Below are 13974 nucleotides of genomic sequence, written 5' to 3'. Positions count from 1 at the left end.
CCTTTCACAGCACTAAATTTGAATATCTATCTTGTATCTTTAATGTTAACACATCTCTCGAAGTTTGTTAGAGCACATTTTCTCACTGTGATTACAATGAATTGTATCATTATTTGTAGTACAAAAACGTATGTTTATTCTACAAATTCTTGGCATTGTCCACGAAACATTAGATGTCCCGACTCGTCTCGAAAACTAGAAGGTGGACTATATCTATCTTACCGAATGCAGTAGCTTTCGCCAACGGTCATACCGCGCTGAATATAGCGGTTCTCGTCCGATCACCGAAGTCAAGCAGTGTCGGGCCTGGTAAGTACTTGGATGGGTGACTGCCTGGGAACACCAGGTACTGTTGGCAACCTTTTTCTTTGTTTTGGTTCATAGTTACCTTTTTGTAATTTGAAACCAATCAATCATCCACAGTTTCTGCAGAATCACCTCTTTTAAAGCTGTAAGGAAATAATATATGTAAAAAATGTATATTAGTATATATGAATATCTGGAAAGCCGATGTTTTTTTTTTTAATTTCGTATCATGCTGGGTTGCAGGGTGCTGTCGTATTACATCCGGCCGCCATAATTGCGGTGGATAGCGGTGGCTGATTCCGCCGTGTCTCTCTCCGTAGGTCCGGCGTTGGTAGTTTTCGGCGAGAATACGAGTCTGCGTTATTATGGGGTGTATATTTTGTTCAAAACCCTTTCACTGCACTAAATTTGAATCTCTATCTTGTAGCTTTAATGTTATCACATCTCTCGATGTTTGTTAGAACACATTTTCTCACTATGATTACAATGAATTGTATCATTATTTGTAGTACAAAAACCTATGTTTCTCCTACACATTCTCGGCATTGCCCACGAAACGTGAGATGTCCCGACTCGTCTCGAAAACTAGAAGGTGGCATATATGTAAGTTACCGAAAGCAGTGTCTTTCGCCAACGGACATACCGCGTTAAATATACCGTTTCTCGTCCCAAAACAGAAGTCAAGCAGCGACGGATCTGGTAAGTACTTAGATGGGTGACAGCCTGGGAGCACCAGGTACTGTTAGCAACCTTTTGTTTTTTAATGGTGATAATGACCTTTTTTGTAACTTGAAGTCAATGAATAACAAACATTTTTTGCAGAATCGCTTCCCGAAGAGCCGGCGTTGGTAGTTTTTCTGCGAGGATACGTTCCTGCCAAATTATTTGATGTATTTTTGGGCGTTTCTGTTTAAAATCCCAACCCTGCGCAAAATTTCCTTCTCTGTCTTTTAGCTTTAATGTTAACACATCTCTCGAAAGTTGATAAAGCACATTTTCTCACTATGATTACAATGAAATGTATCATTAATAGTAACAATTATGTTTCATCTACACATTCTTGGCAGTCCACACTAAACGAGACATAACCCGTCTCGTCTCGAAAACTAGACGTTGGAGTATATCTATCTTACCGAGAGCAGTACCTTTCGCCAACGGTCATACCGCGCTGAATATACCGGTTCTCGTCCGATCACCGAAGTCAAGCAGCGTCGGGCCTGGTAAGTACTTGGATGGGTGACTACCCGGGAACACCAGGTACTGTTGGCAACCTTTTTTTTTTGTTTAGGTTGATAATGACCTTTTTGTAATTTGAAACCAATCAATCATCCACATTTTCTGCAGAATCACCTCTTTTATAGCTGTAAGGAAATAATATATGTAAAAAATGTATATTAGTATATATGAATATCTGGGAAGCCGATGTTTTTTTTTAGTTTCTTATCATGCTGGGTTGCAGGGTGCAGTCGTATTACAGCCGGCCGCCATAATTGCGGTGGATAGCGGTGCCTGGATCCGCCGTGTCTCTCTCCGTAGGTCCGGCGTTGGTAGTTTTCGGCGAGAATACGAGTCTGCGTTATTATGGGGTGTATATTTTGTTCAAAACCCTTTCACTGCACTAAATTTGAATCTCTATCTTGCAACTTTAATGTTAACACATCTCTCGAAGTTTGTTAGAGCACATTTTCTCACTATGATTACAATTAATTGTATCATTATTTGAAGTACAAAAACGTATGTTTATTCAAGAAATTCTTGGCATTGCCCACGAAACGTGAGATGTCCCGACTCGTCTCGAAAACTAGAAAGTGGACTATATCTATTTTACCGAATGCAGTAGCTTTCGCCAACGGTCATACCGCGCTGAATATACCGGTTCTCGTCCGATCACCGAAGTCAAGCAGTGTCGGGCCTGGTAAGTACTTGGATGGGTGACTGCCTGGGAACACCAGGTACTGTTGGCAACCTTTTTCTGTGTTTTGGTTCATAGTGACCTTTTTGTAATTTGAAACGAATCAATCATCCACAGTTTCTGCAGAATCACCTCTTTTATAGCTGTAAGCAAATAATATATGTAAAAAATGTATATTAGTATATATGAATATCTGGAAAGCCGATGTTTTTTTTTATGTCGTATCATGCTGGGTTGCAGGGTGCTGTCGTATTACATCCGGCCGCCATAATTGCGGTGGATAGCGGTGGCTGATTCCGCCGTGTCTCTCTCCGTAGGTCCGGCGTTGGTAGTTTTCGGCGAGAATACGAGTCTACGTTATTATGGGGTGTATATTTTGTTCAAAACCCTTTCACTGCACTAAATTTGAATCTCTATCTTGTAGCTTTAATGTTATCACATCTCTCGAAGTTTGTTAGAACACATTTTCTCACTATGATTACAATGAATTGTATCATTATTTGTAGTACAAAAACCTATGTTTCTTCTACACATTCTTGGCATTGCCCACGAAACATGAGATGTCCGACTCGTCTCGAAAACTAGAAGGTGGCCTATATGTAACTTACCGAAAGCAGTGTCTTTCGCCAACGGACATACCGCGTTAAATATACCGGTTTTCGTCCCAAAACAGAAGTCAAGAAACGACGGATCTGGTAAGTACTTGGATGTGTGACAGACTGGGAGCACCATGTACAGTTATATACCTTTTTGCTTTTGTAATGGTGATAATCACCATTTTTGTAACTTGAAGTCAATCAATCACAAACATTTTTTGCAGAATCGCGTCCCGAAGATCCGGCGTTGTTAGTTTTTTTGCGAGGATACGTTCCTGAAATATTATTTGATGTATGTTTGTGCGTTTCTGTTTAAAATCCCAACCCTGCACAAAATTTCCTTCTCTGTCTTTTAGCTTTAATGTTAACACATCTCTCGACGGTTGTTAAAGCACATTTTCTCACTATGATTACAATGAAATGTATCTTTAATAGTAACAATTATGTTTCATCTACACATTCTTGGCAGTGCACACTAAACGAGACATAACCCGTCTCGTCTCGAAAACTAGACGGTGGAGTATATCTATCTTACCGAGAGCAGTAAATTTCGCCAACGGTCATACCGCGCTGAATATACCGGTTCTCGCCCGATCACCGAAGTCAAGCAGCGTCGGGCCTGGTAAGTACTTGGATGGGTGACTGCCTGGGAACACCAGGTACTGTTGGCAACCATTTTCTTTGTTTTGGTTAATAGCGACCTTTTTGTAATTTGAAACCAATCAATCATCCACAGTTTCTGCAGAATCACCTCTTTTATAGCTGTATGCAAATAATATATGTAAAAATGTATATTGGTATATATGAATATCTGGGAAGCCGATGTTTTTTTAAATTTCTTATCATGCTAGGTTGCAGGGTGCTGACGTATTTCATCCGGCCGCCATAATTGCGGTGGATAGCGGTGCCTGGATCCGCCGTGTCTCTCTCCGTAGGTCCGGCGTTGGTAGTTTTCGGCGAGAATACGAGTCTGCGTTATTATTGGGTGTATATTTTGTTCAAAACCCTTTCACTGCACTAAATTTGAATCTCTATCTTGCAACTTTAATGTTAACACATCTCTCGAAGTTTGTTAGAGCACATTTTCTCACTATGATTACAATTAATTGTATCATTATTTGTAGTACAAACACGTATGTTTCTTCTACACATTCCTGGCATTGCCCACGAAACGTAGGATGTCCCGACTCGTCTCGAAAGCTAGAAGGTGGCCTATATGTAACTTACCGAAAGCAGTGCCTTTCGCCAACGGACATACCGCGTTAAATATACCGGTTTTCGTCCCAAAACAGAAACCAAGCAGCGACGGATCTGGTAAGTACTTGGATGAGTGACAGCCTGGGAGCACCAGGTACTGTTAGTAACCTTTTTGCTTTTGTAATGGTGATAATGACCTTTTTTGTAACTTGAAGTCAATCAATCACAAACATATTTTGCAGAATCCCTTCCCGAAGAGCCGGCGTTGGTAGTTTTTCTGCGAGGATACGTTCCTGAAATATTATTTGATGTATTTTTAGGCGTTTCTGTTTAAAATCCCAACCCTGCACAAAATTTCCTTCTCTGTCTTTTAGCTTTAATGTTAACACATCTCTCGACGGTTGTTAAAGCACATTTTCTCACTATGATTACAATGAAATGTATCATTAATAGTAACAATTATGTTTCATCTACACATTCTTGGCAGTGCACACTAAACGAGACATAACCCGTCTCGTCTCGAAAACTAGATGGTGGAGTATATCTTGCTTACCGAGAGCAGTACATTTCTCCAACGGTCATACCGCGCTGAATATATCGGTTCTCGACCGATCACCGAAGTCAAGCAGCGTCGGGCCTAGTAAGTACTTGGATGGTTGACTGCCTGGGAACACCAGGTACTGTTGGCAACCTTTTTTTTGTTTTGTTTAATAGTGACCTTTTTGTAATTTGATACCAATCAATCATCCACAGTTTCTGCAGAATCACCTCTTTTAAAGCTGTAAGCAAATAATATATGTAAAAAATGTATATTAGTATAAATAGATATCTGGGAAGCCGATGTTTTTTTTTTTAGTTTCTTATCATGCTGGGTTGCATGGTGCAGTCGTATTACAGCCGGCCGCCATAATTGCGGTGGATAGCGGTGCCTGTATCCGCCGTGTCTCTCTCCGTAGGTCCTGCGTTGGTAGTTTTCGGCGAGTATACGAGTCTGCGTTATTATGGGGTGTATATTTTGTTCAAAACCCTTTCACAGCACTAAATTTGAATCTCTATCTTGTATCTTTAATGTTAACACATCTCTCGAAATTTGTTAGAGCACATTTTCTCACTATGATTACAATGAATTGTATCATTATTTGTAGTACAAAAACGTATGTTTATTCTACAAATTCTTGGCATTGCCTACGAAACGTGAGATATCCCGACTCGTCTCGAAAACTAGAAGGTGGACTATATGTAACTTACCGAAAGCAGTGTCTTTCGCCAACGGACATACCGCGTTAAATATACCGGTTTTCGTCCCAAAACAGAAGTCAAGAAGCGACGGATCTGATAAGTACTTGGATGGGTGACCGCCTGGGAGTACCAGGTACTGTTAGCAACCTTTTGCTTTTTTAATGGTGATAATGACTTTTTGTAACTTGAAGTCAATCAATCACAAACATTTTTTGCAGAATCGCTACCCGAAGAGCCGGCGTTGGTAGTTTTTGTGCGAGGATACGTTCCTGAAATATTATTTGATGTATTTTTGGGCCTTTCTGTTTAAAATCCCAACCCTGCACAAAATTTCCTTCTCTGTCTTTTAGCTTTAATGTTAACACATCTCTCGAAAGTTGATAAAGCACATTTTCTCACTATGATTACAATGAAATGTATCATTAATAGTAACAATTATGTTTCATCTACACATTCTTGGCAGTCCACACTAAAGGAGACATAACCCGTCTCGTCTCGAAAACTAGACGTTGGAATATAACTATCTTACCGAGAGCAGTACCTTTCGCCAACGGTCATACCGCGCTGAATATACCGGTTCTCGTCCGATCACTGAAGTCAAGCAGCGTCGGTCCTGGTAAGTACTTGGATGGGTGACTGCCCGGGAGCACCAGGTATTGTTGGCAACCTTATTCTTTGTTTTGGTTAATAGTGACCTTTTTGTAATTTGAAACCAATCAATCATCCTCATTTTCTGCAGAATCACCTCTTTCATAGCAATCAGAAAATAATATATGTAAAAAAAATGTATGTTAGTATATATGAATATCTGGGAAGCCGATGTTTTTTTTAAATTTCTTATCATTCTGGGTTGCAGGGTGCTGTCGTATTACATGTGGCCGCCATAATTGCGGTGGATAGCGGTGCCTGGATCCGACGTGTCTCTCTCCGTAGGTCCTACGTTGGTAGTTTTCGGCGAGAATACGAGTCTGCGTTATTATTATGTGTATATTTTGTTCAAAACCCTTTCACTGCACTAAATTTGAATCTCTATATTGCAGCTTTAATGTTAACACATCTCTCGAAGTTTGTTAGAGCACATTTTCTCACTATGATTTCAATGAATTGTATCATTATTTGTAGTACAAAAACTTATGTTTCTTCTACACATTCTTGTCATTGCCCACAAAACGTAGGATGTCCCGACTCCTCCATAAAGCTAGAAGGGTGGCTATATGTAACTTGCCGAAAGCAGAGCCTTTCGCCAAAGGACATACCGCGTTAAATATACCGTTTTCGTCCCTAAACAGAAGTCAAGCAGCGTCGGGCCTGGTAAGTACTTGGATGGGTGACTTCCTTGGAACACCAGGTACTGTTGGCAACCTTTTTCTTTGTTTGGGTTAATAGGGACCTTTTTGTAATTAGAAACCAATCAATCATCCACAGTTTCTGTAGAATCACCTCTTTTATAGCTGTAAGCAAATAATTTATGTAAAAAATCATGCTGGCTTGCAGGGTGCTGTCGTATTACATCCGGCCGCCATAATTGCGGTGGATAGCGGTGCCTGGATCTGCCGTGTCTCTCTCCAAAGGTCCGGCGTTTGTAGTTTTCGGCGAGAATACGAGTCTGCGTTATTTTGGGGTGTATATTTTGTTCAAAACCCTTTCAATGCACTAAATTTGAATCTCTATCTTGTATCTTTAATGTTAACACATCTCTCGAAGTTTGTTAGAGCACATTTTCTCACTATGATTACAATGAATTGTATCATTATTTGTAGTACAAAAACGTATGTTTATTCTACAGATTCTTGGCATTGCCCACGAAACGTGAGATGTCCCGACTCGTCTCGAAAACTAGAAGGTGGACTATATCTTTCTTACCGAATGCTGTAGCTTTCGCCAACGGTCATACCGCGCTGAATATACCGGTTCTCGTCCGATCACCGAAGTTAAGCAGCGTCGGGCCTGGTATGTACTTGGATGGGTGACCGCATGGGAACAACAGGTACTGTTGGCAACCTTTTCTTTAATGCTGATAATGACCTTTTTTGAAACTTGAATTCAATCAATCAAGCACAATTTTTGCAGAATCGCTCCCCGAAGAGCCGGCGCTGGTAGTTTTTTTGCGAGGATACGTTCCTGCCATATTATCGTATGTATTGTATGTGCGTTTTTTGTTTAAAAACCCAACCCTTGAAAAAATTTCCTTCTCTGTCTTTTAGCTTTAATGTTAACACATCTCTCGAAGGTTGTTAGTGCACATTTTTCCAATATGATTACAATGAATTGTATCATTATTTGTAGTACAAAAACGTATGTTTATTCTACAAATTCTTGGCATTGCCCACGAAACGTGAGATATCCCGACTCGCCTCGAAAACTAGACGGTGGCCTATATGTAACTTACCGAAAGCAGTGTCTTTCGCCAACGGACATACCGCGTTAAATATACCGGTTTTCGTCCCAAAACAGAAGTCAAGCAGCTAAGGATCTGGTAAGTACTTGGATGGGTGACAGCCTGAGAGCACCAGGTACTGTTAGCAACCTTTTGCTTTTTTAATGGTGATAATGACTTCTTTGTAACTTGAAGTCAATCAATCACAAATATTTTTTGCAGAATCGCTTCCCGAAGAGCCGGCGTTGGTAGTTTTTCTGCGAGGATACGTTCCTGCCATATTATTTGATGTATTTTTGGGCGTTTCTGTTTAAAATCCCAACCCTGCACAAAATTTCCTTCTCTGTCTTTTAGCTTTAATGTTAATACATCTCTCGAAAGTTGATAAAGCACATTTTCTCACTATGATTACAATGAAATGTATCATTAATAGTAACAATTATGTTTCATCTACACATTCTTGGCAGTCCACACTAAACGAGACATAACCCGTCTCGTCTCGAAAGTAGACGTTGGAGTATATCTATCTTACCGAGAGCAGTACCTTTCGCCAACGGTCATACCGCGCTGAATATACCGGTTCTCGTCCGATCACCGAAGTCAAGCAGCGTCGGGCCTGGTAAGTACTTGGATGGGTGACTGCCTGGGAACACCAGGTACTGTTGGCAACCTTTTTTTTGTTTTGGTTGATAATGACCTTTTTGTAATTTGAAACCAATCAATCATCCACAGTTTCTGCAGAATCACCTCTTTCATAGCAGTCAGAAAATAATATATGTAAAAAATGTATATTAGTATATATGAATATCTGGGAAGCCGATGTTTTTTTTTAATTTCATATCACTCTGGGTTGCAGGGTGCTGTCGTATTACATCTGGCCGCCATAATTGCAGTGGATAGCGGTTCCTGGATCCGACGTGTCTCTCTCCGTAGGTCCTGCGTTGGTAGTTTTCGGCGAGAATACGAGTCTGCGTTATTATGGGGTGTATATTTTGTTCAAAACCCTTTCACTGCACTAAATTTGAATCTCTATCTTGGAGCTTTAATATTAACACATCTCTCGAACTTTGTTAGAGCACATTTTCTCAGTATGATTACAGTGAATTGTATCATTATTTGTAGTACAAAAACCTATGTTTCTTCTACACATTCTTGGCATTGCCCACGAAACATGAGATGTCCGACTCGTCTCGAAAACTAGAAGGTGGCCTATATGTAACTTACCGAAAGCAGTGTCTTTCGCCAACGGACATACCGAAAGTAGTGCATACGGACATACCGCGTTAAATATACCGGTTTTCGTCCCAGAACAGAAGTCAAGCAGCAACGGATCTGGTAAGTACTTGGATGGTTGACAGCCTGGGAGCACCATTTACTGTTAGCAACGTTTTTGCTTTTTTAATGGTGATAATGACTTTTTTGTAACTTGAAGTCAATGAATCACAAACATATTTTGCAGAATCGCTTCCCGAAGAGCCGGCGTTGGTAGCTTTTCTGCGAGGATACGTTCCTGCCATATTATTTGATGTATTTTTGTGCGTTTCTGTTTAAAATCTCAAACCTGCACAAAATTTCCTTCTCTGTCTTTTAGCTTTTATGTTAACATATCTCTCGAAGGTTGTTAGAGCACATTTTCTCACTATGATTACAATGAAATGTATCATTATTCTGTGTAGTAACAATTATATTTCATCTACACATTCTTGGCATTGCACAGAAAATGAGACATAACCCGTCTCGTCTCGAAAACTAGACGGTGGAGTATATCTATCTTACCGAATGCAGTACCTTTCGCCAACGGTCATACCGCGCTGAATATACCGGTTCTCGTCCGATCACCGAAGTCAAGCAGCGTCGGGCCTGGTAAGTACTTGGATGGGTGACCGCCTGGGAACACCAGGTACTGTTGGCAACCTTTTCTTTAATGCTGATAATGACCATTTTTGAAACTTGAAGTCAATCAATCACCCACAGTTTTTGATGAATCGCTCCCCGAAGAGCCGACGTTGGTAGTTTTTCTGCGAGGATACCTTCCTGCCATATTATTTGATGTATTTTATGTGCGCTTTTTGTTTAAGAACCAAACACTTCACAAAATTTCCTTCTCTGTCTTTTAGCTTTAATGTTAACACATCTCTGGAAGGTTGTGAAAGCACATTTTCGCACTATGATTACAATGAAATGTATCATTATTTGTTGTACAAAAACCTATGTTTCTTCTACATATTCTTGGCATTGCCCACGAAACGTGAGATGTCCCGACTCGTCTCGAAAACTAGAAGGTGGCCTATATGTAACTTACCGAAAGCAGTGTCTTTCGCCAACGGACATACCGCGTTAAATATACCGGTTTTCGTCCCAAAACAGGAGTCAAGCAGCGACGGATTTGGTAAGTACTTGGATGGGTGACAGCCTGGGAGCACCAGGTACTGTTAGCAACCTATTGCTTTTTTAATGGTGATAATGACTTTTTTGTAACTTGAAGTTAATCAATCACAAATATTTTTTGCAGAATCGCTTCCCAAACAGCCGGCGTTGGTAGTTTTTCGGCGAGGATACGTTCCTGCCATATTATTTGATATATTTTTGGGCGTTTCTGTTTAGCATCCCAAACCTGCACAAAATTTCCTTCTCTGTCTTTTAGCTTTAATGTTAACACATCTCTCGAAGAGTGTTAAAGCACATTTTCTCACTATGATTACAATCAAATGTATCAATATTTGGTGTAGTAACACTTACGTTTCATCTACACTTTCTTGGCAGTGCACACAAAACGGGACATAATACGTCTCGTCTCGAAAACTAGACGGTGGAGTATATCTATGTTACCGAAAGCAGTACCCCTCGCCAACGGTCATACCGCGCTGAATATACCGGTTCTCGTCCGATCACCGAATTCAAGCAGCGTCGGGCCTGGTAAGTACTTGGATGGTTGACTGCCTGGGAACACCAGGTACTGTTGGCAACCTTTTTTTTTTTTGGTTGATAATGACCTTTTTGTAATTTGAAACCAATCAATCATCCACAGTTTCTGCAGAATCACCTCTTTTATAGCTGTAAGCAAATAATATATGTAAAAAATGAATATTAGTATATATGAATATCTGGGAAGCCGATGTTTTTTTTTAGTTTCTTATCATGCTGGTTTGAAGGGTGCAGTCGTATTACAGCCGGCCGCCATAATTGCGGTGGATAGCGGTGCCTGGATCCGCCGTGTCTCTCTCCGTAGGTCCGGCGTTGGTAGTTTTCGGCGAGAATACGAGTCTGCGTTATTATTGGGTGTATGTTTTGTTCAAAACCCTTTCACTGCACTAAATTTTAATCTCTATCTTGTAGCTTTAATGTTAACACATGTCTCGAAGTTTGTTAGAGCACATTTTCCAATATGATTACAATGAATTGTATCATTATTTGTAGTACAAAAACGTATGTTTATTCTACAAATTCTTGGCATTGCCCACGAAACGTGAGATATCCCGACTCGCCTCGAAAACTAGACGGTGGCCTATATGTAACTTACCGAAAGCAGTGTCTTTCGCCAACGGACATACCGCGTTAAATATACCGGTTTTCGTCCCAAAACAGAAGTCAAGCAGCTAAGGATCTGGTAAGTACTTGGATGGGTGACAGCCTGAGAGCACCAGGTACTGTTAGCAACCTTTTGCTTTTTTAATGGTGATAATGACTTCTTTGTAACTTGAAGTCAATCAATCACAAATATTTTTTGCAGAATCGCTTCCCGAAGAGCCGGCGTTGGTAGTTTTTCTGCGAGGATACGTTCCTGCCATATTATTTGATGTATTTTTGGGCGTTTCTGTTTAAAATCCCAACCCTGCACAAAATTTCCTTCTCTGTCTTTTAGCTTTAATGTTAATACATCTCTCGAAAGTTGATAAAGCACATTTTCTCACTATGATTACAATGAAATGTATCATTAATAGTAACAATTATGTTTCATCTACACATTCTTGGCAGTCCACACTAAACGAGACATAACCCGTCTCGTCTCGAAACTAGACGTTGGAGTATATCTATCTTACCGAGAGCAGTACCTTTCGCCAACGGTCATACCGCGCTGAATATACCGGTTCTCGTCCGATCACCGAAGTCAAGCAGCGTCGGGCCTGGTAAGTACTTGGATGGGTGACTGCCTGGGAACACCAGGTACTGTTGGCAACCTTTTTTTTGTTTTGGTTGATAATGACCTTTTTGTAATTTGAAACCAATCAATCATCCACAGTTTCTGCAGAATCACCTCTTTCATAGCAGTCAGAAAATAATATATGTAAAAAATGTATATTAGTATATATGAATATCTGGGAAGCCGATGTTTTTTTTTAATTTCATATCACTCTGGGTTGCAGGGTGCTGTCGTATTACATCTGGCCGCCATAATTGCGGTGGATAGCGGTTCCTGGATCCGACGTGTCTCTCTCCGTAGGTCCTGCGTTGGTAGTTTTCGGCGAGAATACGAGTCTGCGTTATTATGGGGTGTATATTTTGTTCAAAACCCTTTCACTGCACTAAATTTGAATCTCTATCTTGGAGCTTTAATATTAACACATCTCTCGAACTTTGTTAGAGCACATTTTCTCAGTATGATTACAGTGAATTGTATCATTATTTGTAGTACAAAAACCTATGTTTCTTCTACACATTCTTGGCATTGCCCACGAAACATGAGATGTCCGACTCGTCTCGAAAACTAGAAGGTGGCCTATATGTAACTTACCGAAAGCAGTGTCTTTCGCCAACGGACATACCGAAAGTAGTGCATACGGACATACCGCGTTAAATATACCGGTTTTCGTCCCAGAACAGAAGTCAAGCAGCAACGGATCTGGTAAGTACTTGGATGGTTGACAGCCTGGGAGCACCATTTACTGTTAGCAACGTTTTTGCTTTTTTAATGGTGATAATGACTTTTTTGTAACTTGAAGTCAATGAATCACAAACATATTTTGCAGAATCGCTTCCCGAAGAGCCGGCGTTGGTAGCTTTTCTGCGAGGATACGTTCCTGCCATATTATTTGATGTATTTTTGTGCGTTTCTGTTTAAAATCTCAAACCTGCACAAAATTTCCTTCTCTGTCTTTTAGCTTTTATGTTAACATATCTCTCGAAGGTTGTTAGAGCACATTTTCTCACTATGATTACAATGAAATGTATCATTATTCTGTGTAGTAACAATTATATTTCATCTACACATTCTTGGCATTGCACAGAAAATGAGACATAACCCGTCTCGTCTCGAAAACTAGACGGTGGAGTATATCTATCTTACCGAATGCAGTACCTTTCGCCAACGGTCATACCGCGCTGAATATACCGGTTCTCGTCCGATCACCGAAGTCAAGCAGCGTCGGGCCTGGTAAGTACTTGGATGGGTGACCGCCTGGGAACACCAGGTACTGTTGGCAACCTTTTCTTTAATGCTGATAATGACCATTTTTGAAACTTGAAGTCAATCAATCACCCACAGTTTTTGATGAATCGCTCCCCGAAGAGCCGACATTGGTAGTTTTTCTGCGAGGATACCTTCCTGCCATATTATTTGATGTATTTTATGTGCGCTTTTTGTTTAAGAACCAAACACTTCACAAAATTTCCTTCTCTGTCTTTTAGCTTTAATGTTAACACATCTCTGGAAGGTTGTGAAAGCACATTTTCGCACTATGATTACAATGAAATGTATCATTATTTGTTGTACAAAAACCTATGTTTCTTCTACATATTCTTGGCATTGCCCACGAAACGTGAGATGTCCCGACTCGTCTCGAAAACTAGAAGGTGGCCTATATGTAACTTACCGAAAGCAGTGTCTTTCGCCAACGGACATACCGCGTTAAATATACCGGTTTTCGTCCCAAAACAGGAGTCAAGCAGCGACGGATTTGGTAAGTACTTGGATGGGTGACAGCCTGGGAGCACCAGGTACTGTTAGCAACCTATTGCTTTTTTAATGGTGATAATGACTTTTTTGTAACTTGAAGTTAATCAATCACAAATATTTTTTGCAGAATCGCTTCCCAAACAGCCGGCGTTGGTAGTTTTTCGGCGAGGATACGTTCCTGCCATATTATTTGATATATTTTTGGGCGTTTCTGTTTAGCATCCCAAACCTGCACAAAATTTCCTTCTCTGTCTTTTAGCTTTAATGTTAACACATCTCTCGAAGAGTGTTAAAGCACATTTTCTCACTATGATTACAATCAAATGTATCAATATTTGGTGTAGTAACACTTACGTTTCATCTACACTTTCTTGGCAGTGCACACAAAACGGGACATAATACGTCTCGTCTCGAAAACTAGACGGTGGAGTATATCTATGTTACCGAAAGCAGT

The 13974-nt window shown here is 40.4% G+C and overlaps 10 non-coding genes and 3 pseudogenes across 10 annotated transcripts; all 13 read left to right on the top strand.

The window, feature by feature from the left end:
• Nucleotides 1-239: 239 nt before the first annotated feature.
• On the top strand, nt 240-358 carry LOC145995555 (5S ribosomal RNA). The gene has a single exon (XR_014442602.1). It is a non-coding gene; the product is annotated as a 5S ribosomal RNA (ribosomal RNA).
• A 1098-nt stretch (nt 359-1456) lies between these two features.
• Nucleotides 1457-1575, top strand: LOC145995387 (5S ribosomal RNA). Its single transcript, XR_014442443.1, has one exon. It is a non-coding gene; the product is annotated as a 5S ribosomal RNA (ribosomal RNA).
• A 576-nt stretch (nt 1576-2151) lies between these two features.
• LOC145995470 (5S ribosomal RNA) lies at nt 2152-2270 on the top strand. Its single transcript, XR_014442521.1, has one exon. It is a non-coding gene; the product is annotated as a 5S ribosomal RNA (ribosomal RNA).
• Nucleotides 2271-3366: 1096 nt separating this feature from the next.
• On the top strand, nt 3367-3485 carry LOC145995489 (5S ribosomal RNA). Its single transcript, XR_014442539.1, has one exon. It is a non-coding gene; the product is annotated as a 5S ribosomal RNA (ribosomal RNA).
• Nucleotides 3486-4581: 1096 nt separating this feature from the next.
• LOC145995752 (5S ribosomal RNA) lies at nt 4582-4700 on the top strand (annotated as a pseudogene).
• Nucleotides 4701-5276: 576 nt separating this feature from the next.
• LOC145995827 (5S ribosomal RNA) lies at nt 5277-5395 on the top strand (annotated as a pseudogene).
• Nucleotides 5396-5796: 401 nt separating this feature from the next.
• On the top strand, nt 5797-5915 carry LOC145995682 (5S ribosomal RNA; annotated as a pseudogene).
• A 1215-nt stretch (nt 5916-7130) lies between these two features.
• On the top strand, nt 7131-7249 carry LOC145995833 (5S ribosomal RNA). The gene has a single exon (XR_014442733.1). It is a non-coding gene; the product is annotated as a 5S ribosomal RNA (ribosomal RNA).
• A 927-nt stretch (nt 7250-8176) lies between these two features.
• LOC145995828 (5S ribosomal RNA) lies at nt 8177-8295 on the top strand. Its single transcript, XR_014442728.1, has one exon. It is a non-coding gene; the product is annotated as a 5S ribosomal RNA (ribosomal RNA).
• Nucleotides 8296-9420: 1125 nt separating this feature from the next.
• LOC145995480 (5S ribosomal RNA) lies at nt 9421-9539 on the top strand. The gene has a single exon (XR_014442531.1). It is a non-coding gene; the product is annotated as a 5S ribosomal RNA (ribosomal RNA).
• Nucleotides 9540-10473: 934 nt separating this feature from the next.
• LOC145995544 (5S ribosomal RNA) lies at nt 10474-10592 on the top strand. The gene has a single exon (XR_014442591.1). It is a non-coding gene; the product is annotated as a 5S ribosomal RNA (ribosomal RNA).
• Nucleotides 10593-11684: 1092 nt separating this feature from the next.
• Nucleotides 11685-11803, top strand: LOC145995818 (5S ribosomal RNA). Its single transcript, XR_014442727.1, has one exon. It is a non-coding gene; the product is annotated as a 5S ribosomal RNA (ribosomal RNA).
• A 1125-nt stretch (nt 11804-12928) lies between these two features.
• On the top strand, nt 12929-13047 carry LOC145995468 (5S ribosomal RNA). The gene has a single exon (XR_014442520.1). It is a non-coding gene; the product is annotated as a 5S ribosomal RNA (ribosomal RNA).
• Nucleotides 13048-13974: the final 927 nt, after the last annotated feature.

This window comes from Lepisma saccharinum, chromosome 11 (genome assembly GCF_977018435.1).
Source record: "Lepisma saccharinum chromosome 11, izLepSacc3.1, whole genome shotgun sequence".
Classification (NCBI taxonomy): domain Eukaryota; kingdom Metazoa; phylum Arthropoda; class Insecta; order Zygentoma; family Lepismatidae; genus Lepisma; species Lepisma saccharinum.
Note: the sequence above shows the minus strand (reverse complement) of the source record. Positions and strands in the feature narration are given on the sequence as shown.